The sequence below is a fragment of the Aotus nancymaae genome, unplaced genomic scaffold, assembly GCF_030222135.1.
Source record: "Aotus nancymaae isolate 86718 unplaced genomic scaffold, 86718_ANA_hifiasm-v0.15.2.pri h1tg000020l, whole genome shotgun sequence".
In the NCBI taxonomy this organism is placed as follows: domain Eukaryota; kingdom Metazoa; phylum Chordata; class Mammalia; order Primates; family Aotidae; genus Aotus; species Aotus nancymaae.
The window spans coordinates 37,365,424-37,376,809 of NW_026988432.1; the positions used below are offsets into that span (position 1 = coordinate 37,365,424).

The following is an 11,386-nucleotide window of genomic DNA, read 5'->3' on the forward strand; positions in this document are numbered from 1 at the left end:
TGAAGTTTGCTTGGAGATGGAAGCAAATGACAATTTCAAACTTTACCTGAGTCTCTGCTCCCTATTCTTTTGTGTTCAACTAACTACAAAGAACAATTCTCTTCTCATATATTTTGAGAAATGGCCCATCTCCCTTCTTCTGTGTAACTCCAGTAAGAATCATGAACCACTTCCTCACTGATCTGCCTTTATAACAGCATAGGCCCTCTTTCTCTTCCTTGAACTGTTTTTCATTAATGACCATTCTCCATATTCAAGAACCGAATTAAATAATCTCCTTGATTGTCTGGTGCATTTTATCTTTCACACAAGACACATTTCTTTGAAAAGTTATCAGTTAAAGGTATATAGATTTATTACTCAGCATTACTCCTAACCAGGAAATAATAATTATGCCAAAGTCCTAAAAGGGGAAGGAGAAAGCAGGAATAGTAATTCCGGATTATTAAAATCTTCATTTTTTTCTGAAAGAAGTTTCTTCTGAGTCTAACTCAAGAGACAAAACAGTGTTCCAAAGCCAGTTGGATTGCTTAGTTTGGATCCTGACTCACCCCCAATTTGTACATGTTAGATGGATGTGAGTAAGTAATATGGAATGAGAGGTGGTTCTCAACAAGGATGATTATATGTTCAAATTTGAATGCCCTTTCTCCTATAATAAGAATATAAACTACTGTGCCAGATAAAGCTACAGAGATGATGGCCAGGCTTTAGACTCGGAAGCCCCAAAGAGTCTGTGGGTGGAGGTGAGAGAATTAATCAGCTGTAGGATGAAGAGCTTCAGGCAACAGAAAACTGCAAATCCGCCACCCACCAATCTATTTTGTTAAACTTGAGAGGCTTTTGAGAGAGAAGCAGCATCTAGAAGGGGCAAATTTGCTCAGCATGTAAACGGATTGTTACTCAAGATGCCCAGATTTTATTCCTGAAGAAGGTTATTTACTATGGCTCTGAAGGACCTTCCCCCACAGGCCAGAACTAGCACCATACAAAGTCCAATTCAGAAGTGCCCCAACTTGCCTCAGATTGGTCACCCAGAAAGCCCTGAATGCTGTCAGAATTTCCTGGGTGTCTTTGTGTTTTCTTTGTACAGGTCCTTCAGAGTGACCTTGAGGAGGGACCACCAGTCTAGAAAGTGAAATCGATAGGAAGTGGAAGCTCATTCATCTTCTGGAGACGGGGATAAACTTAGTTACTCTCACACCACACTCAACCACTACTCCAACTTCAATCCTGAGGTAGGCTTCTTCCTCCAGTAAAATCTCAGTGTATCACTTTGAAATACACCACATTTCACTGACTTCCAACAATAGAGAGTCTAATTATACTCAGTCAATCAGCATCATCACGTCGTGTTTTATAATTTTCTGTATTGGATTAATTTTAGAATAGGCAATATATGTGCACATGAGACCACAAAACAAAATGATAAATATGCAAAAATATATACAGTTAAAGTTTCTATTGCTTCCTTGACCTCTAATCCTTGTTCTGCTTCCCAGAGGCAAACTCAGTTGACAAATGTGTTTTAGGCATATACATGATGTGTATGTGTGTGTGTGTGTGTGTGTGTGTGTAAAAAGAGAGAAAGAGATATGTATGTGTATATATATGTGTGTGTGTGTAATTATTACAAGAGACATTTGCATTTCTCTTTTAATAAATAATTATATCTTCGAATGGCTATGGCACCCTCCCAAATAGACAGTGGCTAGTGAAATAACTTTCATGAGATATATATGTGTGCATATACATATACAAATACACGCATATATATCTCCTGAAAGTTATTTCACTATAACATATATATACACACATATGTATCTCCTGAAAGTTATTTCACTAGCTCATATTTATATGTGATATCTCTGAAACATTTTATAAGAAAACACTATATATTATACTGTACTCTCTGCTCTATACTTTGCTTTTTGATTTATTAATCAATATGTATTGAAGCTCTTTTTAAATTCATACATAAAAAGCTACCCATTATTCTGAATAGCTACAAGAATTCATCAGATGAATGTGCCATAATATGGTTAAGCAATCCCCAACTGTTGGGCATATGGGTTCTTTCAGATATTTTCAAATACAAAATATCTGTACATGGACTTGTCTTGCTTATGAATCGTTCTTACCTGTGTTCCTGTATATCTGTAGGATAAATACTTTGAGAAGTAACTTCTAAGCCAAAGAGTAAATGCCTTTGTATATATGACATGTAATGCTAAATTACCTTCTTTAAGTGTTAGACAATTTTACAACACCCCGGCATTTTTTTCTGTCGTATTTAAATGACACACGGTGGGAATCAGCTTTGTGGTCTGAGTATACAAATAGTTAAAATATTTTTGGCATATGAAATTTGCATTTATCTTGTATTGAATAAATACTTTTTCCAATGGTTATGACACCATCCCAAATAGACAATAGTCACCTTGAATTTCAGAACCTTCCTTTGTATTACCCTCTCCCCCTCCACAGCATCTAGCCCTTGGCTCTGTATGTAAAAAATACTCAAAATAGCATTATTAATAAATTGATTCTACCCCAAGCCTTGATTAGTTATCACCAGCACGTGAACTCATTATGACTGGTTTTCCCTTTTTTCTCAGTTTCCAAATTGTCCTCATTAGATAAAAAACAGAAAATAGTTCTCACCTACCCCTCTGTGCTACTGATATTTAATGAAGAAAGTTTAGGTGGAAGATAAATATAAACTTAGTTTTATGTGTCAATAGAATAAAAGAGGATGTATGCAAATAAACTTCTTGACAGTATATAGGCTTACAGCTTCTTTGGATGGAAATTCTTCACTTATGAAGTGAGTTTTCCCTCAGGGGAGGAAAACAAGATTTAATTCCATTTTTTAAAAAAATTAAATAAAACGGTCATATGGTTCTCAAGGGGAGACATACTTCAGATTCTGAAAGGATGATGGGTTATTCCAAGACAAGTAGCTTTTGAATAAATTGGAACTGTCTCTGATGAGATATGGAGGAGGGAGCGAGTTGATGTACTAGCCTAATGAGCAACATTGCTAAAAATCCATTCTAAAGATCAGGGTGTGTTTATGGCAGGTAATTGAGTAAAATGTTCACTGAGAAGAATATTACCTCAGTAAAGGTTGCTGGTGTTGGTTTATTTTATTTAATCAATTCTCAATAACCCCAGGAGACCAGAAAACAGGTTGGGAAGAATAATTATTCATTGTTAATCCTAAATCTATTAAAATACCTTTTTTTTCCTTGTTTCATAGTAACCACTGGTTGTTAATTGGACCAAATTAGTGAGTTCCAGTTCTACTGAAATTTAGGTATTTTTTTTTTTACTCCCAAATATGTGTTGCAACTTTGCATAATATTTATAAAGAATTTATAGAATGTTTAGTAAGTGACTAGTCCTGAGATATTTACTGTACAAGTTCAAGCAAAGACAGTTTGTAGATTTAAACACAACAAAGGGACATTGCGTACTCATATAAAACAAGTATGACCTCTATAAGGCAATACTCATTAAGTACTCATGTTACTCAACCAGCTCCAAGTCCTCACTTCCTTGTTTCCATTCTTGATTTCCACAATTACCCAGACAGGATTCATTCGAGTCACACAGTTGTGAGTTCATATCCTACCCACTAAGCTTACTGTGTAGCCTCCAGCAAATTAATTCACTTCTCTGACCTGTGATTTGAAAATAAATAAGATATTCCTCACAGGTCTATAAAATATATGTACAAATATATTTTGCATGCATTATTTAAGCATAACATATCTAAAGCAGCAAGCACATAGTGGGTATGCTGGAAATTGAAGACTTCAGAATTATCACTTGAAATGCCTGCTACTTTACTGTCTGCAGTTAATCATTTAGGTTTCCATTGTCTCTGATTTCCATGATCTTTCTTTTCCTTGGAATCCCTTCTTTAGCACTCCAGTTAGGTTCATGCAGGTGGCCTGTGAGCCTGTGACTTCTCCTCCTTGTTTACTCTGTTGGATATGGCAAGATTTATCTTCCTCAGGTTCTGCTTTGAGAATGGCACTACCCTGGCTCTCATTTCCTGCTGAAAAAGAATGAAGCCACTAAGCATCTAACAGTTACAAATTCAGGACCTGACAAATATGTCTGTTTAATTCCTGCCTCTTCCCTTTTATGTAGCCTTTCCTCAGTCACACCTAACTTCTCACCACATTACCATTCTGTACGCTTCCTCTATTGGGTCTTCTTCTATAATAAACTCTCTTTATTACTCACACACCAGAATTCTATCAGCCTTCAAATCTACCTCAAATGCAACTTCTAACCATCCCACCTCACTCACATTTCAATTTCTGTAACTTTTTTATACCCTTCTTAGTTAGAATGCTTAACATATACTTCCTTAGAATTATAGCTAATTGTTATTCTTTATTTCTGCATAATGTTAGATTTCACTGAGAGAAGAGAACTAATTTTTGAGGGGAGTGAGGGACTGGATTGTACTTGTCTCGAGATGGAATGTGGCACAGTAGCTGAGAGGAAATTCTAGATCACACTGCCTGCGTTTCTATTCTCGCTTTGCATTTTATTATTTGTGTTTAACAAGTTTGTTATCTTTACTTCAGTTTCCTTAACCTAATTAATTTATTAATTCAACAAATAAATGAAAAATAATGTATTCAAAAAATGTATTCAAGTAGCTACTGTGTGCTGGGAGTACAATGATGAACAGACTTGAAATGCCTGTCACTTACACGTTTACACAGGTCCCCGAGTTTAGAAAGCCTTGCAGTTGGCTTCATGTTATGCTGTCATTGTCTTGAAATTTTCAATAATGTTTCAACAAAGGGCACCATAGTTTCATTTTTTGCTAGACTCTAGATATTATGTAGCTGGTCCTGATAGTAAATAAGATAAGTATGACCCCTGCTCTTATGAGGAGACTGAATATAAATATGCAAATGAAAAAGTAAGAAAGGAGAATATTAGACAGTGATAAGTGTTATGAATAGCTAGGTAAGAACTTTAAATTTGGTGGTTAGCCAAAAGCATCTCAAGGTTACATTTAAAGCAGAGATTTGCATGATGAAACTTGCTCTGTAAAATGCTGCAGAAGAACATTCCAAGTAAAGGAAATAAGTGTGAAGATGCTAAGGCAGGGATGAAATTGAAGAGTTTAGGAAACACTCTTCTTGGGAAAGAAAGAACAAGGCAGAGAATGATCAAACCTAAAGACTGGTCATGGCCAGATCCTTAAGGCCAGGATACAAGGGTTTGCATTTTATTCTAAATGTGATAGGAAGCCATTACAGGATTTATAGCAAGGACACTTAATTTGATTTATTTTTTAAAAGATCACTGTTTTCAATTATAGGAAGACAGAAATAGAAGCAGGCATGCCAGTAAACAGACTACTGCACCTGTCTAGACAAGCAATGGTGGTGGATTGAACCAGGACAATACACAAGCCACTGGAGGGAAATGCAAAGGTTTAGGATACATTTAAGAGACAGAGTTGATATGATTGGCAAATTGCGAATTTGACTGGGGGCAGGGATGGGATAGGAGAGTGGAGATGGGTGGTCTTAATATCCAGAAATTCATAGTGATGACAGAGAGAGCGTGGAGACACACTTGAGGCCTGGGGAAAAGAAAGCATGCCAAATCTAGGAGGTGAATCAGTAGGGATGCTGATAGATTGAATGTGGAAGATGAGAGAAAGAGAGGGATCCAGGATAATAACTGTATTTATTAAAATGAAGAAAATGGGCAAAATTAATTTATGGAAAGATACCATGTGTTTTCTCTTAGGTATCAATGTGGGAAGATGAATATCAATGTGGGAAAATGAGTCAAGAGGGAAAATGCAATCATCACTATCAAAAAACAGGGATAACAGCACCTACCTCATGTGGTTAATATGCCTATTAAATCAGATCATGCATGTAAAGAACTCAGTCGCCTGCTTGCCACCTATAAATGCTCAATAAATGTTACTTATTTGCTCTTTCTGAAATGCATACCCATTTGGAATTGCATATTATAAGTCAGAGAACTTCATAGGAGTGAAAGTAGCTCTAAAAGTTCAAAAGGAAAGCTGGAGGAAATAATAGAAAGATTTTTAAATAAGAGAAGAGACAGCAGGTGGAAACTGTCTCGTTCTTTAATACATAATTTTTACTCATTAATACCTTCATTCTTCTATGGTTTCTTGTTAGGAGTCTTTCTCATAATCCAGGAGCTGAAGATACAGCTCACACAATAGTGAAAAATAAGCTGGGCACAGTCGTGCACACCTGTATTGCAGCTACTCAAGAAGCTGAGATGGAGAGATTGCTTGAGGCCAGGCGTTCAAGACTGCAGTACACTCTGATTATGCATGTAAATAGCCACTTCACTCTAGCCTGGGCAACAGGGTGAGACCCCTATCTCTTAAAACAGGTGAAAAGTAATGGAAAATATGCAGCAAAAAAAAAAGTGCACATTCCATGATATGAGAAAACAGCTAGGTAAAAGCACTCCTTTAAATAGTCTATAATTGGACCTGATTCAAATTCCCATTGCTATTCCCATCGGTGAGAAACAGAGCCCATTGGTGAGATCTGGCTTTATTTTGGAAGTCACAATATTCTTATTGTAAACATGACAATTGGATTTAATAGATAACATCTCTGTTTAAAATTTCCTTCTGGCATTTTCCACATGTGTAAAGCTGTTCTAACTTATAGCAAGTCTCTAGGAAAAAACTTTTAACATATGAATATCATTGGTTGCACAGTTTGGCAGGAAACAGTTACTCAGGACTGGACTTGCTGTTTAGCCAACAGACATTTTAGTGACTTTTGATGGATCTTATTATCACTTATTTCTTCATCTTAGGATGGGGAAAGGGTACCTTGAAGAATTCTAAATCTTACAAATCATATATCATGGCATACGCAAGAATTTGTTGTCTAGCACAGAGATTGCTCACAGTTATATTAAAGGTTTTACATTTTTATCTTTAAATATCATCTAAGTATTGAAGTAATGACCCTATTCTCAAATGATAGCCTTGTTTTCTAGATAATGTATTAGCATATTTTGGAGTATAAAGTAACGCAAGAGAACCCTCTTGGACATGAGAGATCTGGTTCTAGCATTGTCTCCAATTTGTTCCCAAGGCTCTGAATCATTTAGAATCTGTAGAATGGGTGTAAAACTATGTGCTTTTACTATTACTTTTGTACCAGATGAGAATTTTAAAAAAAAGAAATTCAAAGGAAAAGGGAAAAACAGTGGTAGTGAGTGAAATTTGTAAAGACAGACTTGCCGACAGTGGAAAAGATTATTATAAATAGAATTTCTGCTGTCCAGAGACCTTCCCAGGGTCTCCCCAAATTCTTTTTCTGCTGACTATAGTTCTTCCCAAGTATTTTCTGTGCAACACACTCACCAGGGTCCTTTGCATTGTCTCCATTCTATTGCTCTGCATAGGAAACTAAAAATACATATCTCACAGATTTGTGTTACGCTAAATGATCATTTAAATGCTCGGATCGGAACCCCTGGAATTTTCCATCTGCCTTTCATCTGCTGGGCTGGTTCTGAAAGGGCACTGCTGAGAGCCTCCCTGCGGGTTGGCTTTGCCAGTGGGTGTGATTGAAAATCTGTAGCTAACACTCGCAGAAACAGGGTAAGGGGATAGTTAATAAAGGACAAAAATAGAGATCAAAAAGATATAAACACACATCACAGTTTGATCTCAATATCATATTTTAAATAATACATTTGCACATTTTCAAGATCAGCCTCTCTGGGGTTTCTCGCAGGGGACAGAATATTCTTGCAAGTTGCAGGAGAGCTGATCTACTTTTAAAGAAAAGGGTAGAGGAGGCAAATTGCCAAATAGAATGGGGGCAGGGATGGGATAGGAGAGTGAAGATGGATAATCTTAATGTCCAGAAATTCATACTGATGACAGAGAGTGAAGACACATTCGAGGCCTGGGAAAAAGAAAGCATGCCAAATATAGGAGGTGAAGCAAATCACACATATACATTTTGTTTTCGCTTATAGAAAGAACACCCCCTCTCAAACATCAAGATCGTTATACAGAATGTCCAAGGCAAATTAAGGAAAATAATTATTGTAGCTGATGAAGCAGAAACCCTATTAGAGCTAAATGCTACTTCACAGTACTCAGTGGTGGAGGTTCTGAAGTAAGTGCATTTTTCAGCATCTTTAGTGAGTATATTAAATTAAGTTTTTAACCACTTTTCTCCTCCCCTTTATTTTCCTTTCTACCCTCCTCCTCTTTGTGAAGTTTCTCAGGCAGGTGGGACAGGGTTGGAATCTGTAGAATGTGCTACAAGAAAGGAACAGCTGGAAAAGAAATCTATTCCCTACTTCCTTTTCTCCTAAGACGAAAAGTAAATAAAAACTTAGAGGGACAACTAATGGGTGAAAAGCTGGGGCTTAAAGTGATGAGGAGTGACCTGCCACCGCAGAAAACTGGGCAGAAAAGAGGCTACTGGGAAGCAGAGGGAATTCTTACGCTGGTCTGACTTGTTTTCTGTTTTTACTCAAGGGGGCTCTTGCAACCTGAAAAAGATTTCCTTTATCCCCTACTTCCCATTTGTTCTGAAAAAAACAGGTCTGGGATGCACCATAGTTGCTGTTGATTTGGGATGTACATGTTTCTCTGCTTTCTTAGCTTATGAAGCACTGGATTTTTTGTTTGATATTATTTGTTAGTGCATTTTTCTGTATTATACTTGCTGTCTTTTAATCCATAAGTTGGATAATTCTCTAATAAAATCTCAAGTTTGTTGGGAGAGGGTATTGAGTTTTATACTGCTAGTATATCCCATGATGCTCCAGCAATAATTGCCATTATTGTATGATAGATGTACATTAGAAAAGAGAAGCAAATTTTTTTTTAACCACAAACGTTGATTTTTTTGTTCTGTGATCGCCCACTCTCACATCCATAATGGGTCAAGGTCAGCAGTCTTTGGAACTGTTTTGACCTCACAATATCCAGCCTCTTTAATTCAAATGCATAATTTCTGCTCCCACTTCACCCAGGAAAAGACAAGGCTTCCACTGAGGTCTTTCCCATCTCAGATGGATGTTCATACTCACCAGCTCATGACATCAGTGCCATATGTTCATTCACTGAACCACTGGTATGTGGACAGAAACTCTGTTGTAAGACTTCAGTTTCTCATTTCAGAGTCATTATCAAAGTTTTACACATAGCAGATACTCAATGTCTTTTTTTGGTGGGGACAGGGTCTCACTCTATTGCCCAGGGAGGGCAGTGGCATGATCACCACTCACCGTAGTCTCAAATTCTTGGGCTCCAGCAAATCTCCCACCTCAGCTTCTCATGTACCAGGGGTCACAAGTGTGCACTAGCACACCTAGCTAATTAAAAAAAATTTTTTTTGTAGCCACAGAATCTCCTTATATTGCTCAGACTGATCTTGAACTCCTGGGCTCAAGTGATTCCCCCCACTCAGTCTCTCAAAGCTCTGGGATTATACGCATGAGTCATCACACCCAGGCTCAATAAGTTTTTGATACTAATTTTGATAATCACAAAAGGGTTTCAGATTAGATAATTCCACAACAATTGAAATATGTGTTTGCTAATAAGCTTCATATCCTCCCAACCCCCACAAAAATCTGTTAAAGTGTTTCCATCAGCTGCAGTGAGTGCTTGCTTCCCTTTGGACACTTCAGAGGGATGCAGGATAATTTGTATTCTGCAGAGGAAAATGCCTGTTCCCTTTTGCCACTTTGTTGTGAGATCATGGAAAACTGTAGGCTCAGCTTCAACCACCATTTAGATCAGATCAGAGTAACCATAGTTCTCCTGAATTTGAATGGCTTCTAACACTGAGGCTTTCTCTGTACCAATCCTGACCCTTCAGTGTGTTTTACATGTTTCCACATATTCATTTCTTACAACAACCCTATTGTTATCCCCATTTTACAGGTGAGAATAATGAAGCACAGAATGTTGAATAACTGGCCCAAGATCACGGAGCTGGTGAACAGCTGAGCAGGAGTTCAGCCAGACAGTTTGGCTCTGGCACTCAGGTCTTTAACCCATACACAGCACTGCTGCTTGTTGATGATTTGTTGCAAGGATCAAAATCAGTATTATATAAATTGCTAGAGTACATTTTATTTCCAAAGATGGTATGAGGAATATTGAGAGTGCTTTAAAAAATGAAGGGGCTCACCAAGCTGGGCCATACTAAGCTCCCACTCCATCTGACTTTACTTGCTCGCTAGCTGAAAATCCCAGATTTTCTCCTCACCATTCACAGAGAGAGACGGTGGCAACCACACATGCCTTGTTCAGCCCATTGCCTTCTGAGGACTTGTTGTGGCTATTTGCAGGAGTGACATATTTCTCCCTGTTATCTGTAGTGAGCCACGAGAACGGACTCTGAGAAGGTGTTCCAAGTTCTTTGTGCAGTGGTGTTTAAAATGCAAGATCCCTGTCTGAGAGAGAAATGACTTGAAGAGCGTTAATGCAAACCCCCGTTCTGCTCTTCAAGCAGCTGTGAGCCTGGCAGACCCCGTAGGCAGAGAAGGGACTTGCATGGGCCATGATGATACATATTCAGCAGCGAAGAAGACTGGATTCTGCACCTTGCTGGTTACAGCTGCCAGATTGTGAGCAATCAATAGAGAACTTTGTTAATGATGTGGAATTCACTTCTGGCATGCTCTGCACAAATACATATGCAATATATTATTAGTGCCCTCAACAACAGGCCTGTCCAGATGTGATTTAATTCAAAGCCTGATTACCTTTTTCTCTTTTCACCCTCATAATTGGGACGTCGTTGATCAGATTCTGCTTCTAATAAAAATGGCAAAGCATACAGGATTTTTCTCAAACAATTTATTTGGCAGCAAACATCAGAACATCAGAGAGTGGAGGTAATGGAACGACATTACCAGTGGAGGAGCTGTTACGGTAGCCCTGGGGAGAGCAACTTAGAGAGTCCTGGAGTCCACATTTTTAAGAAACACGACAGGGGATGAGGGGGACGAGAGGATCATCTTTGGACGGAGTCCACATTTTTAAGAAACACGACAGGGGATGAGGGGGACTAGAGGATCATCTTTGGACATTATTAGAGAAGATGTATTTATATAGTTTCCTTTCCAAAAGATGAATCCAATCAACATCCCATAGACAAATGTGGAGTCTTAATGGCAAATGTTGATTTAATATTTGAATCTGGGTCTTGCAGTAAAAGACTGAATTGCATTAGAGGAGCTGGACTAGAACTGGGTAGACACGGAAACTTAATACCACAGCATATAAATCTGGCAGTACAATTTAAAGCCGAAAAGAAATAGAAAGATAAATGATGTCATAAAAGATTCACAGGGG

At 37.9% G+C, this 11,386-nt stretch overlaps 1 long non-coding RNA gene across 1 annotated transcript; it reads left to right on the forward strand.

The window, feature by feature from the left end:
- Positions 1 to 1,107: 1,107 nt before the first annotated feature.
- LOC105709010 (uncharacterized) lies at positions 1,108 to 10,798 on the forward strand. Its single transcript, XR_001105419.2, has 3 exons — positions 1,108 to 1,238; positions 8,041 to 8,183; positions 9,968 to 10,798. It is a non-coding gene; the product is annotated as an uncharacterized LOC105709010 (long non-coding RNA).
- Positions 10,799 to 11,386: the final 588 nt, after the last annotated feature.